This window comes from Oryctolagus cuniculus, chromosome 7 (genome assembly GCF_051225735.1).
Source record: "Oryctolagus cuniculus isolate XC-2025 breed Fujian yellow rabbit chromosome 7, ASM5122573v1, whole genome shotgun sequence".
NCBI classification, from domain to species: Eukaryota; Metazoa; Chordata; class Mammalia; order Lagomorpha; family Leporidae; genus Oryctolagus; species Oryctolagus cuniculus.
Genome location: NC_142873.1, coordinates 22321884 through 22336945, shown reverse-complemented (window position 1 = coordinate 22336945; position 15062 = coordinate 22321884). Strand labels below are relative to the sequence as shown.

General features: G+C 46.9%; 1 protein-coding gene, 1 long non-coding RNA gene and 1 pseudogene across 9 annotated transcripts in view; 2 read left to right on the top strand and 1 right to left on the bottom strand.

The window, feature by feature from the left end:
• Positions 1–15062, bottom strand: part of PRKAG2 (protein kinase AMP-activated non-catalytic subunit gamma 2) — a 312250-nt gene that overhangs the window by 81518 nt on the left and 215670 nt on the right. The window lies entirely within an intron of this gene.
• LOC138850279 (large ribosomal subunit protein uL18 pseudogene) lies at positions 240–2218 on the top strand (annotated as a pseudogene).
• The window catches only part of LOC127493535 (uncharacterized), a 29280-nt gene continuing 27430 nt past the window's right edge, over positions 13213–15062 (top strand). The window contains exon 1 of the long non-coding RNA XR_016210388.1: positions 13213–13342. This is a non-coding gene — a long non-coding RNA (uncharacterized LOC127493535). The remainder of the gene's footprint in view (positions 13343–15062) is intronic.

The window sequence follows — 15062 nt, the reverse complement described above, 5'->3', positions numbered from 1 at the left end:
GTATTATGTTATGAAATGTGTCAGTGTTTGGAAGCTCTGCATAAGGCCGAGCTCCAATATTTTCCCAATGTCCAATGCTTGGTATTACAAAATCAGGTCCATTCAAAGTGCAAGAGACACTGATGGGGTTCAACGTGGTAGACTGTATGAACCAGACCGTGAAAAGTTCATTGATGTGGTTTCATAGTCCACATTGCAGCTGGCCTTGGAAACTACCCTCTTGTCATCCCGGTCCATCCATGTTGCCACAGATGGCATTATGGTAAGTGAGACAAGCCAGGTACAAAAAGACAAACGCTGCACAATCTCACTTACACACAGAACCATACAAAGTCAGACTCACAGAAGTCGCGTGGAATGGGGTCACCAAAGGCTGGGGACAGATGGAGAAAGGAAGATGTTGATCCCAGGTGCAAAGTTAGACAGAAGGAGTACACTCTAGTGAGTGACCTAGTGACTACAGTTGATAATAACACATGTGTGTCCCAAACTTGCAAAGAGTAGACTTTAAATATTCTCACTAAGGGTCTCCCACATGGATGCAGGGGCCCAAGCACTTGGGCCATCTTCTGCTGCTTTCCCAGGCCATAGCAGAGAGCTGGATTGGAAGTGAAGCAGCTGGGACTTGAACCAGCGCCCATATGGGATGCCGGCGCTGTGGGTGGAGGTTTAACCTACTATGCCATAATGCCAGCCATGGATATTATGTTAATTAGCTTGATTTAAACATTCCATAAGGGGCAGGCAGTTTGCTCTTGCGATGAATATGTCAGTTGAGACACCTGCATCCCAGTCCCCCACTGCAGTGCCTGGGTTTGAGTGCTGGCCTTGCCCTTGATTCCAACTTCCCGCTAAGGCTCACCCTGGGAAGCAGCAGGTGACAGCTCCGGCACTGGGGGCCCTGCCACACCCACATCAGAGCCCTGGGTTGAGTTCCGAGCTCCCAGTTTCACCTGCTATTGTGGGCATTTGGAGTAGTGAGCCAGTAGATGGGGGCTCTCTTGCTCTATCACTCTCAACTTAAGAAAATAAAAAATAAACTTTCTACAATACTTTACATTTACCATAACATCACCCTGTACTCCATAAATATACGCAATCATTTGTTTTTAAAAAATCCTACCACTTGTCAAGATTATCCAGGAATACCTGAAAAGGTTAGTAAAAATACTCCTTCCTCTTCCAGTGATCTAGCTGTGTGGGGCTGGAGCTTCCATGTGCACATAAGCCCAAAAACACACTGAAAGAGTTTGAATGCAGAAGCAGACACAAGAATCTCACTATGTTCTTTTAACCCAGACATTAAGAAGATTTGCAACAGCTTTTCCCCCCGTAGCACTGCTGGGCCTGCAGGTCTGTGTCGAGCCGGTTTCTGCTCCATGGGACGGGGTTTGTTAAAGTTGTCAGGAACAAGGCCTGCGTTAAGAGATGCCAAGGGAAAATTTAGAAGACCATGAGAGGGTAAAACTGGTTACTGTGCTTGGAAATGCTTGGTGATCCAGGATAAAAATAAGCACAACACACCCAAACCCAGGATGACAGTTCGTGTAACTGGCAGAGATGTCATCTGTCGGATTGCTGATGCCCACATAGAAGGGGATATGATGGTCTGCACGGCGTATGCACAAGAACGAGGAGGCTGGCCTGACAGGGGATGCTGCAGCAGCTGCAGGCTTTGCAGGAGGTTTGGCGTGGACAAGATCTGCGAGGGCCGAGTGAAGGTGACTGCGATGACTACAATGTGGAAAGCACTGATGGTCAGCCTGGTGCCTTCAGCTGCTGGCCTGGCCAGGTCTACTACTGGCCATAAAGTGTGTGGAACCCTGAAGGGAGCTGTGGATGGAGGCTTGTCCACCCCTCACAGCACCAAATGACTCCCTGGTTCTGATTCTGAAAGCAAGGAGTTCCCTGCCGAAGCACATCACGGGGCAGGACGCTGCAGATTCTGTGTGTGTGCTCATGGAACAGGATGAGGGTGCTTACGAGAAACGGTTCTCTCAGCACATGAAGAACAAGCTGACTCCGCATGATGGAGGAGATGTGTAAGAGAGCGCACATGGCTAGAGCAGAGAATCTGGCGTATGAGGAGAAGCCCAAGAGAGAAGTCAAAAAGAAGAGGTGGAGCCCTCCCAAACTGTCCCTTGCCCAGGCGAGAGATCGGGTAGCCCCAAAGAAAGCGAGCTTCCTCAGAGCTCGGGAGCAGGCAGCTGGAAGCTAAACCAGACAATTTTCTATGAAAAAAATTTTTGATAAAGACAATAAACTTACTGCCAAGCCAAAAAAAAAAAACCCACCATATTGGCAGTAATGTAAACCAATGCTACTCTTCTACTCTATTTTTTGGAAAAAGTTATTTTTATAAGATATATTTATGATAATACAGATGTAATGAGTTTATTGGTAATCTTTTTAGATAAATTAATAAATACTTACAATGTTTCAGCTTTTAACTTCCAATGCAGTAAATATCGAAAGATGGGACTCGGGCCGGCGCCGCGGCTCACTAGGCTAATCCTCCGCCTGCGGCGCCAGCACCCCGGGTTCTAGTCCCGGTCGGGGCGCCGGATTCTGTCCCGGTTGCCCCTCTTCCAGGCCAGCTCTCTGCTGTGGCCAGGGAGTGCAGTGGAGGATGGCCCAAGTGCTTGGGCCCTGCACCCCATGGGAGACCAGGAAAAGCACCTGGCTCCTGGCTCCTGCCATCGGATCAGCGCGGTGCGCCGGCCGCAGCGCGCCAGCCGCGGCGGCCATTGGAGGGTGAACCAACGGCAAAGGAAGACCTTTCTCTCTGTCTCTCTCTCTCACTGTCCACTCTGCCTGTCAAAAAAAAAAAAAAAAAAAAAAAAAAAAAAAAAAAAAAGATGGGACTCATACCAATAAAAGCCCTTTGGGTCTCAATAATCATGAATATAACTGGATTCTGAGACCAACCAGTTTGAGAATAGCTGAATTGCACAGTAAAGTAATCTAAGGCTCAGAAATAGTACTTCAGTAATGAAAGCTAAAGGAAATATCCCTTTATCCCCTTTCTCTGGATTTTATGCCCTTAGATATTAGCTGCTTGCATTTTATTGAAAAACTCATGTTTTAAAAATGATTTTTAAAAATTTATTTTCATCTATCCAAAAAGCAAAGTATGAGAGAGACAGATGTATCTTTCATCTGCTGGTTCACTCCCCCAAATGCCTGCAACAGCCATGGCTGGGCCAGGCAAGGCCAAAGCCAGGAGCCAGGAAATCCATCCCATGTGGGTGGCAGGGACCCAAGGACTTGAGCAATCATCCTCTGCCTCCCAAGGATGAGCTTTGGCAGGAAGCTGGACCAGAAGCGGAGTATCTGGGCCCTCCAATAGGGATGCAGCAGCCCAACCTCCTATGCTACAACACCCGTCCCCTAAAACTCTTCTATAATTAAAAAAGAAAACCGTAATCAACATCTAAATTTATATGAGTTTTTGTAAACCATGAAGTCCTATTCCCTTTATTTCAGTCAAAACATAAGTAGTTTTGCAAGGTGAAAAAATTGCTCAGGAAATTTGCTTGTTAAAAAAATGACATTAATTTTTGCCTAAATGGGGCCAGCATTGTTGTGTAGCAGGTAAAGCTGCTGCCTGCAATGCCAGCATCACTTATGGGTGCCATTTTGCATCCGGGCTCCTCCCCTTCCTATCCAGTTCCCTGCTAACGGCCTGGGAAAAGCAACAGAAGATGGTTCAAGTCCTTGGGCCCCTGCACCCATGTGGGACACCTGGAAGGAGCTCTGGCTCCTGGCTTTGCCCTGGTCCAGCTCCGGCTGCTTTAGCCATTTGGAGAGTGAAGCAGCAGATGGAAAGTGAAGATCTCTCTCTCCCTGTCTCTCCCTCCCTGTTTGTAACTCTGACTTTCAGATAACTAAATACATCTTAAACAAACAAACAAAATCCTTTTCCCCTTACGTTTCTCAACACATACATTTCAAAGTGCAAGGCATTTTAAGCAATTCTAGTGTTGACTCATACAGCCTGAATCAGTTCGGAAACAGGATAGAAGCCATTCTTACAAAGTGAGTTCTGGATAAAGAACAGAACATGCATAATTGAGTTGCTCCCACCCACCTACAAGACAGCCCTGCACAACCTCAGGCTCCCAGGATCCTGGGCACGGTTAGGAAGACGAAGAAGGGCCGACAGGAGCGGCTGGGAAGTTCTTTCCTTCATCTCACAGACTTGGCACACTTCCCACAACAGGCTGTCACTTTGATCCTGCCATGCGTTTAATGACAGCAACTTGTCACCTGTCTATTTCTAAAAAGAAATGGAACCCTATTTACATGGATAAATGCCCTCATACATGATATAACTGTTCCTGTTTAAAAATTATCATTCTTATTTTAGGTCTTTTAAACTATGGTGTTTTCAAATCGAGAGTTTCTTGGCATTTTATGTAGACTCTAGAGTTCTCATCTGTTTGTGGACAAAAAAAAAAAAAAACAATCATTTTGACATGGTCACACAATGTCCATCAGCTGATAAAAGATACCTCAATCAGAGGCGGTGCCCCTCCCCCACGTAACTGTGTCTTCAAAGAACTAAGTTCTTAGGGCTGGTGTTGTGGCATAGCAGGTTAAGTTGCCACCTGCAATGCTAGCATCCCATATGGACAACAGCAGTTCAAGTCCTGGCTGCTCCAATTTTTTTTTTTTTTAAAGATTTATTTATTTATTTGAAAGGTAGAGTTATAGAGAGGCAGAAGCAGAGAGAGACAAAGAGAGGTCTTCCATCCACTGATTCACTGCCCAGATGGCTGCAACAGCTGGCGCTGCACCGATTCAAAGCCAGGAGCCAGGAGCTTCTTCTAGGTCTCCCACGCAGGTACAGGGGCCCAAGCACTTGGACCATCTTCTACTGCTTTCCCAGGCCATAGCAGAGAGCTGGATCGGAAGTGGAGCAGCCAGGACTTGAACTGGCGCCCATATGGGATGCCAGCACCGCAGGCAGTGACTTTATCTGTTACACCACAGCGCTGGCCCTGCTCCACTTCTGGTTCAGCTCCCTGCTAATACACTGGGGAAAGTGACAGCAGATGGCCCAAGTACTTGAGACCCTGCACCCATATCAGATACTTGGATGAAGCTCCTGGCTAAAGCCTGGCCCAGTTTCAACCATTTCAGCCATTTGGGGAGTGAACCAGCAGGCGGAAGATCTCTCCCTCTCTATGTAACTCTGCTATTCAAATAAATAAAATAATTTTTTAAAGAGGAAACACATCTTCAAGATGTTAAATGGGGAAAAGACTGTCCCTTAGCCCTCTGTGCCTTGCGTGCTGCAGCCTTCTCATCCAATAGATGCAATCACTCATCACGATTAGCTCTTCCCTTCTTTTCACGCATACCACTAACCAACACGCTTATCTGTTCTCAGCTCAGTCCCTTCTATTTCCTCCCTCTGCAGAAGGCCAAGCTCATCACTCTCGAAGGTACCCTGCCCCCATCCGTGCTCCCACTGTCCGTGTTTAGAGTTACGACTTCCTTTTGGTTGGGTCATTACCCCAGGTTTAGCATTATTATCACTGCCTGAGTCAAAAACCATATAACATTGGACTACAAATAACTTTCTACCTCAGTGCCTTCTGGAAGCTTCACTTTCCTTCTTTTTTTTTATTAATTTATTTATTTGAAAGGCAGAGTTACTGAAAGGCAGAGGCAGAGAGAGAGAAAGAGAAAGGTCTTCCATCTGCTGGTTCACTCCCCAATTGGCCACAACGGCTAGAGTTGGGCCAATCTGAAGCCAGGAGCCAGGTGCTTCTTCCTGGTCTCCCATGCGGATGCAGGGGCCCAAGGATGTGGGCCATCTTCCACTGCTCTCCCAGGCTATAACAGAGAGCTGGATTGGAAGTGGAGCAGATGGGACTCGAACTGGCACCCACACATGGGAAGCCAGCATTGCAGGCGGCAGCTTTACCTGCTACTCCACAGCGTCGGCCCCAAGGAGCTTCATTTTCTATGTGACTATCATGGAAGCACCCCCAAACTCTGCCAGGGCTGGCTGGCTCCTCTCAGTACTGTCAGACACATCTGGCAGCACGTGCCTTTGTCCTCCTGGTGACATCAGGGTCTCCAGGCTCCAGCGGCTCCAGCCCCTTTACCTGGTGGTCACACTGCTGCTTCTCTGCCTATCCGTCTGCCACGGCCCTCCGCCCCTCTTCCAACTCCTGGATCTTACTCTCCGTGTGTATCGTGGGGGACAGAACGCTCCAGGAAAGGTATTTGGGAGACCCTGCATGTCTGAGCACGGCTTTCAATTGTATGCTGTGCCAAATTATCAATTTGGAAATCACCTCCCTTCCGTTTTGAAAGTGTGGCCCCACTGCCTTCCAGCGTCTTCCTTCTGACCCCTGATCCACAGTCAACTTTTTGTTCCATCTCCCCGCTGGGAGCTTTTGGGAGTCATATTCTTTGGATCCCTGCTGTCTGAAATTCCATAATGCTGTGTCTTGGTGTGGGTCTTTCTCCTTTTCCGTTTCCTATACTTTCTGTTGTGTTTCAGTTTGTGCTGGGCCTCAATGGGAGATGATCTTGTTCTCCTTGGATTCTCCTGGTTTGCCTCCTTGTTCTTCCTCTCTGGATCCTGGTGTTTAGAGGCTGCATTTCCTGGACTGATCCTTTCTTTTTCTTTCTTTCTAATTGGTTTTTATCCTTGCCTCTTGGTTCTACTTTCTGAGCAACTGCTCAGCTTCATGTTCCAATGTACCTTAAGTATTAACATAGGTGTGTACCTGTTTTCACACCTTTTTAATTAAAATAAACTTATGTTTAGTTTTCTTAGAGAGAGAGAGAGAGAGAGAGAGAGAGAGAGAGGAGAGTCTGGACTTTCCATCAGCCAAGGTTGGGTCATGTTGAAGCCAGGAATAAGAACTTAACCTGGCTCTCTCCCGTGGGTGGCAGCGATCCAAGTCCTTGGGCTGCCTCCTGCTGACTCCAGTGTGTGCACCTGCAGGCAGCTGGAACTGGGAGCAGAGCTGGGACTCCCAGACACTCTGATATGGGATGACAGTGACCCCAAATGTCTTAACCACTGCGTCAAACACCCATATCTGTTTTCATATTTTTATTTTCCAAGAATTTTTGATTTCAGAATAATCTTTTGTTTTTTATAGCATCCTGCTCTTATTTCTAGCTGCACTAACTTTTACTCCCTGTATTCCTTCCTCAGTCACTTCTTTCCGATTGCTTTTGCTTGGATCTTTTATATCAGAGTTTTTCGTTGGCTGTATATTTGATAGGGACACTGTTAACAGCTGGGTCGAGACATCTGTATGGAAGGATGGAAGTTAGCTGGGTTTCCCTGTAGTGCAACCAAAGTGGCAAGCCAGGATTTTCAAAGAGAAATCCCACCCTTTTCTGCTTCAGTGGGTGGCTATGGGGGTAGCCCAGCTGCCCACATTCTGGGAGCCAAGTGGACGGTACAGGGGTTGGAGGGAGCCACTCACTAGTCTAGGACTATCTCCTCCCTCTTTCAGACAAATTCAGCCCTCTGCCTTCAGCGTGGCTGGCACCTCCAGGCCCCCTTTCGGTGGGGCCTGAGTTTTCCTGAGAGTAGTAACAATCAAATAGACGCAATCATCAAAGGAAGCCCTTAACTGCTGCAGTGTGGTCTTCATGAGGGCACAGGAAAACCAGCAAAGGGAGGATGATGCGGCCAGAGGCCTCAGGTGTGGCTGCAAATGCCCCCCGGAAGCTGCTGGAACCAAGGGGCTCCTGATCCAAGACCTTCGCCAACACTTTCTGTTGCTTTGGGGTCAAGCACTGTGCCTTAGTCTTAGTCATTGGTTCTGCTTTATAACTCGCTTAAAAAGCAAGAGTACAACTTGAAAACTGAATTTTGGGGCCAGCGCTGTGGCATGGTGGGTAAAGCCACCACCTGTAGTGCTGACTTCCTATGTGGATGCTGGTTTGAGTCCCAGCTTCTCCACTTCTGATCCAGCTCTCTGCTATGGCCTGAGAAAGCAGTAGAAGATGGCCCAAGTGCTTGGGCCCCTGCACCTGCATGGGAGACCCGGAGGAAGCTCCTGGCTCCTGACTTCAGATTAGCGTAGCTCCCGCCATAGCAGCCAACTGGGGAGTGAACCAGCAGGTGGAAGACTTTTCTCTCTCTCTGCCTCTCCTTCTCTCTCTGTGTAACTCTGACTTTCAAATAAATAAATAAATCTTAAAAAAAAAAAGAAAACTGAGTTTTGTGTAGCATTGTTCTGTACTGGTACTATATAGTATTATATAGTATCTACAGTTTGGAGAGTTTTTTTCTTAAACAATTACAACACCCCCCCCCCCTTTTTTTTTTGACAGGCAGAGTGGACAGTGAGAGAGAGAGACAGAGAGAAAGGTCTTCCTTTTTGCCGTTGGTTCACCCTCCAATGGCCGCCGCGGCCGGCGCGCTGCGGCTGGCGCACCGCGCTGATCCGATGGCAGGAGCCAGGAGCCAGGTGCTTTTCCTGGTCTCCCATGGGGTGCAGGGCCCAAGCACCTGGGCCATCCTCCACTGCACTCCCTGGCCACAGCAGAGAGCTGGCCTGGAAGAGGGGCAACTGGGACAGAATCCAGCGCCCCAACCGGGACTAGAACTCGGTGTGCTGGCGCCGCTAGGCGGAGGATTAGCTTAGTGAGCCGCCGTGCCGGCCCAACACCCCCCCCCCCCCCTTTAAGATTTATTTATTTGAAAGGTAGAGTGACAGAAAAGGAGAAAGACAGACAGACAGAGAGAGGTCTTCCATTCACTGGTTCACTCCCCAAATGTCCACGACAGCCAGGGCTGGGCCAGGCTGAAACCAGGAGCCTGGACTCCATCTGGGTATTCCACATGAGTGCAGGGAGCCAAGCACTAGGACCATCTTCCACTGCTTTCCCAGGCACATTAGCAGGGAGCTGGATCAGAAGTGGAACACCTAGGACTCGAACTTGTACTCTGATATGGGATGGTGGCATCGTAGGCCGTGGCCTAACGTGCTGCCCCAAAATGCCAGCCCCATAACATTTTCTTGAAAAGCTTCACTATCCTCAGCCACTCAGGACCTTTCCCACCCCAACTATTCTCTAAAAAATCATCTACTTTTCAAAGAACAATGGTGCTGCTTTCCCACTGCTGGTGCAGGTGTTTCAACAACAGGTGCTGAACGAGAGGCCAGAACAGAGATGACACAAACATCACTCAAACAGATGAAATGGGGCAGGTGTGTCACACTGGAGCTTTGAAAAACAGAACAAGCATTTAGAGTTAAAGGAGAGGAACTCACTTGGGTATCTGTAGTGTGAAAGAACAGACTTTGGCGCCTTATCATTTTTCTATCATTTTTTTTTGTCCTACTCAGTCTGACATGGGAGAGAGTGCCAGAAATAGTCAAATGAGACAAAATAAAGGGGGAAAATAAAGGGTCAAAGAAGTTCAGTTCACTTTTTAAAAAAGAGATTTATTTATTTACGTGAAAGAGTGAGAGAGAGAGAAAGAGAGAGAGAGAGAGATCCTCCATCCACTGGTTCACTCCACAAATGAACACAATGGCCAGGGCTGGGCCAAGTTGAAGCCAGGAGCCAGGAGCTTCTTCCAGGTCTCCCAGGTGGGTGCAGGGGCCCATGCACTTGGGCCATGTTCCGCTCTTTCCCAGTTGCATTAGCAGAGAGCTGGATTAGTAGGAGAGCAACTTGAACTCGAACTGGTGCCTATATGGGAAGCATCATGGGTGCAGCCCAACCTGCTATGGCATAACACTGGCCCTTGAGTTCACTTTTGAAAATGAAATATTCCCAGATTTAACCCTAGGAGAGCTGTACAAATTACAGGTATTACATCAGGAAATACATAATATTTAAGAATAATCAATATAAAACATAATAAAAATTATATTTTACTTTTTCTACTTATTTGTTGTTTCCTTGAACATTCTTCAGAAAAGAACAGCAATAGTTGTAAACTCTTAAAGGACCCCAAGTCAGAGAGTGGCCAGCTCTGGCCAGCCTCACGGAGGATGCTGCAGGGCCTGCCTTTTCCCGAGTTCTTTGCAACAACCAGTCAGCTACCAGCTGATGCCCCCTAGGAATCTTCTCAGTCATTATTCACTCGCTGCGGCTCAGCCTGGCACCCGCCCGCGGGACCGCGGCTGTTCCAAGCAGCCCTAGAGACAAAGCCCGCTGCGGCTCTGCAGTTTGGCAGCCTCTCTTGGACTTGCTTTTCTCTCTGAGGCACAGATTAGCAAGGGTAGACTGCAGATTCTAACAGGCCATGTTTGGGCTTAATCCTGGCTTGGGCAAAGGATTACACTCCACGACTGCCTATGTCATTTGCCTGGCCCAGAGCAGAAATGAAAATGAGGGGTCCCTTGTTCAACAATTAAGAATTTCAAGATGTTGATAGCAGAATACTTAAACCGAGAGCAGAGCTGTTCTATGTGCTAGACCCTGTGTGTCTGCATGGCCCACTCATCCATGAAGCTGTGCATGTCTCAGTTTCACCAGCTGTAAAATGGGGATAACAGTGCCTACTTCATAGAATTGTAAAGAATATGTGAGTTAATCACCTGTAAAGCACTTACAACAGTGCCAGCCCCTAGAAAGTGCTCGAGAAATTATTATCGCATCCAAAGACCCTATATCTTCAGTCAGACCACTGAAAACATTCTATCTAAATCTGGTAAATGTCCATTGACTATTTTTTTTAAATATTGTAATAGTCAAACAGACAAACCTAACTTTATAAATTTGATTAAAAATTAAATGGCCAATGATGATGTACTCTTCTCCCCCCCCCCCCCCAAGAAACCTTTTATTTAATGAGTACAAATTTCTTAAGTACAACTTTAGGAATACAATGATTCTTCCCACCATACCTGCCCTCCCACCCCCACTCCCACCCTATCTCCTCCTCTCTCCCATTCCCAGTCCCATTCTCCATTAAGATTCATTATATATCCAGGAGACCAACCCTATGCTAATTAAAGATTTCAACAATTTGCACACACACGCACATACAAGAAAAAAAAAACGGTTTGAGAACTAGTTTTACAGTTAACTCTCACAATACAGCTCACTGCATGGGAAGTAAGTGCACAGTGACTGCTGTTGTTAATTTAACAATTAACACTCTGATGTATGACGCCAGTGACCACCTGAGGCTCCTGACACGAGCTGCCTAGGCTATGGAAGCCTTCTGAGTCCATAAATTCCATCAGAATTTAGAAAAGGCCATAAGCAAAGTGGAGGTTCTCTCCTCACTTCAGAGAAAAGTACAAGATGATATACTCTTTTACAGATACATTTATTTTTTATTTGAGAGACAGAGAAGCAGAGAGAGACAGACAGACAGACCTCCTATCCACTGGTTCACTCCACAATTGCCTGTGCCAGTGGGGCCTGGCCCAGGGCTGGAGCTGGGAGACAGAGACTCAACCGACACCTTCCATGTGGGTGATAGGAGACCAATTCTCTGAGCCATCACTGCTGCCTCTCAGTCTGCGTTAGCAAGAGGCTGAGGGCGAGAGCAGGAGGTAGGAATCACAGCCAAGCACTCCGATATGGAATGCCAGCATCTTCAACGACATCTTCCTACCGGGCTAAACGCTTGCCCCTGCTGAGGTAATTTTAAGATTTGGCATGCTTATCAGTAAATACATTTTCTTAACTGCAAACTGAGTCTAATTTTGTTAAGCCAGAAATCTTGGTAGTTTATTGTTGTAGCTTAGTTTAAAAAACTATAAGTATAATCATTGTTTATCATGGTCATAGAGAAATGTAAGTGTGCCATCTGATGAATCAAGAAAAACTGGAAATAACTAAAAAACTAAAAAGGGTGACAATACAAGATATGCCTCCTGCTAATGAAGGAAACCACAGCTTATTTCAAATGCAAGTGTCTTAGGTTCAACAACAGGACGGGTCTTCTGATCGTTCAAGGGAAACACATGTGATGAAAAAACCACGCAAGGTTTCTTCAAAGATTTTTTGCACTAAAATCAACTTAACCTTTAACCCCATCTTTCACAAACTTAATTTTTTTATTTATTTGAGAGGCAGAGGGAGAAAGAGAGAGAGAGAGAGAGAGAGAGAGAACCCCACCTGCTGGGTTCATTACCCAAATGTAGGGAGCCAGGAACTCAATCCAGGTCTCCCATGTAGGAGGCAGGGACCCACGTACCTGAGCCATCACCTGCTGCCTCCCAGGGTGTGCATTAGCAGGGAGCTGGAATCAGGAGCAGAGCTGGGGCTTGAACTCAGACAATCTGTTATGGGACATACTCAAACCCAAGCTCTTGGATATGGGATGTGGACAGCAGATATCACATTGACATCTTTTCAAAAATTTTTGTTTGTTTTTATTTTGTTTGAAAGGTGGGGGGAGGAGAAGAAATGAGGGAGAGATTGAGGGAGAGAGGGAGGGAGGGGGAGAGAGAGAGAGAGAGAGAGAGAGAGAGAGTCTTTCATCAGCTGGTTCACTCTCTAAATTTAACAGTCAGGGCTCGATCAGGCCGAAGCCAGGACCACAGAACTCCATTAGGGTCTTCCAGATGGGTGTCAGGGACCCAAACGCCTGAGCCATTACTTGCTGCTTTTCAGGGTGTGGAAATGGAGTAGCTGGAACCTGAACCAGGCACTCTAAATGGGATATGGGGAATGGCTGCCCCATCTGTGAACTTTATGAAGTTCCCTCATGTATTTAGCTAAGTAAACATCTTTGAAGGGTTGGATCCATTCATTAGGACCTAGGTAAAGTGATGCCAATATCTTGGTAGGCATACAAGAAAAGACTTTAACAAGTTCATGGAAAAAGGAAATTAAACAAGTTTATTTTGCAAAATAATGGTGAAATCCATGCACAGTTTTTTTTTCCATAATGCACGTTTCCCATGAATGTTTTGAAGATCTCTTGTAAATGAAGTCAAAATTTGTCTTTTGATATTATTTCCTGATTTACAAATGAAAGATGAGTTGATTGTACTGGTTCAGTAGTTTGATTCAAGTAATATCAGGAAATTCCAAACCAAGCAGGGTACTCATTCAGCTGTTACTGATTTTAATTAAGATCTCAAAGAATATGCTGAAAGTCACAAAGCCTGCTACCAAAGTGTAGTAAAACAAAGAAAAACAAACAGTGCTAATGGGAATACGGTGAACGCATTCTGACCTTAAAGCTCAGGCCTCTCCTCACTCTCAATACCAGCTGTGCCACACACTAGCCAGACGCCTGGTCTGTAACCCAGACTCAGCCTCGTGCCGGCGGTGCTGTGTGACTGGAACGGTTCTCGGCTCGGGCTCGATGCCAAGAACGCTGCTCTTGGTTTGAGCGATGTCCTCTGGTAAAGTGAGAAGAACCTGCGTTTCAGAGGTAAGTCTCTCTCTCTCTCTCTCTTTTTTTTTTTTTTTTTTTTTGCCAGGCAGTTAGACAGTGAGAGGGAGAGAGACAGAGAGAAAGGTCTTCCTTCCGTTGGCTCATCCCCAAAATGGCCACTACGGCCGGTGCGCTGTGCTGATCCGAAGCCAGGAGCCAGGTGCTTCCTCCTGGTCTCCCATGTGGGTGCAGGGCCCAAGCACTTGGGCCATCCTCCACTGCACTCCCGGGCCACAGCAGAGAGCTGGACTGGAAGTGGAGCAGCCGGGACCAGAACCAGTGCCTGGACCGGGACTAGAACCCGGGATGCCGGCGCCGCAGGTGGAGGATTAGCCTATCGAACCACGGCACCGGCCAGGTAAGCCTCCATGTGCAGAGTGTCTCTGGCGTTGACCAGTCACACATCTCAAGCATTTATTTTTCTAGGCCTGGCTTCTTGACCTTGCAGGGAAGGTATGAGAAGGCACGGAAGCAGTGCAGGCCTGGTTCACAGAGGGCATCAACAAGGAAGTGTGACTCAGTGTTCCTAGTGTCATAATCTAGAAACCACGCAGAAGACGCCAACCGTGCTGGGCTTCGAGGGCTGGGTGCCAAAGCACCTGCATTGGCTTTAAAAACCAAACATGCCAAAAGGCATTTGCTTTTGTTTATAAAGGAAGAAGAATAAACAACATTATACCCAAACAATGGTGGAAAAATTTCTCCCACAGATTCCAGAGCCCCTCTCAATTGCTCAATGCATCGTCCACGTCTGCTGGAGATTATTTTAAGATTTAAGATGACATTTTCATACATTATCTGCTACCAAAATGTGCCTTATCGAACTCAGTATCAGGCTGAGGACTGAAGCAGAGGCATACAAAATAGGATTATTTCTAAGACATTCATGAGGAACATGTTATAAGGTGATTACAAACTACGGCGGCCACTATCACTACACATCTAGAACGGCATGTTACGAGCATTCCATCAAGTTATTGTATGCGAGCCCCGGGAACCAGGGGCCACTCTGTGTTACTGGACTCCTGCCCATTTGTAGTAAAGGAGTGAGCTGGCCGTGAGGCACATCTTGTCTTTACTGATCTGAGTCAATTCAGAAGTTTTCAAGAAATTATTTTTAAAAATTTATTTATTTGCAAGGCAGAGTTGGAGAGAGAGAGAGAGAGAGAATGAATCGATCTTCCATCTACTGGTTCACTCTGCAAATAGCCACAAGAGCCAGGGGCAGCCTGGGCAAAGCCAGGGGCCGGGAACTGCATCCTGGTCTCTCACTGGGTGGCAGAGGCCCAAGTACCCGGAGCACCTTCCACTGCCTCCCCAGATGCCAGATGCATTAGCAGGAAGCTGAGTCTAAGCAGAGCTGCCGGGACTTGAACCAATACCCTGATACGGGATCCCAGCGTGGTAAGGTGGCTTAGCCCACTGCACCACAATAATGTCCCCCAGTTCAGAATCGAATGCAATGAGACTGGAGGAGGAAGGAATGAAACATGACTGATGGTCGTCATGCAATTTTTGGTGCCATATTCAGTGGCAAGAAGATCCAGTAGGGAGAGAATTTGGTGACTGCGTAATCAACCATCATTGAAATTAACTTGTTACAGTGCTGCTTAAATGAAATACAATTTGACCTTTTGCTATGTACACCACTCAACAATTTGTAAATACAACAGGATCTTCTGACATTTGGTTGAGGTGGTTTATTTGAAAAGCAGTC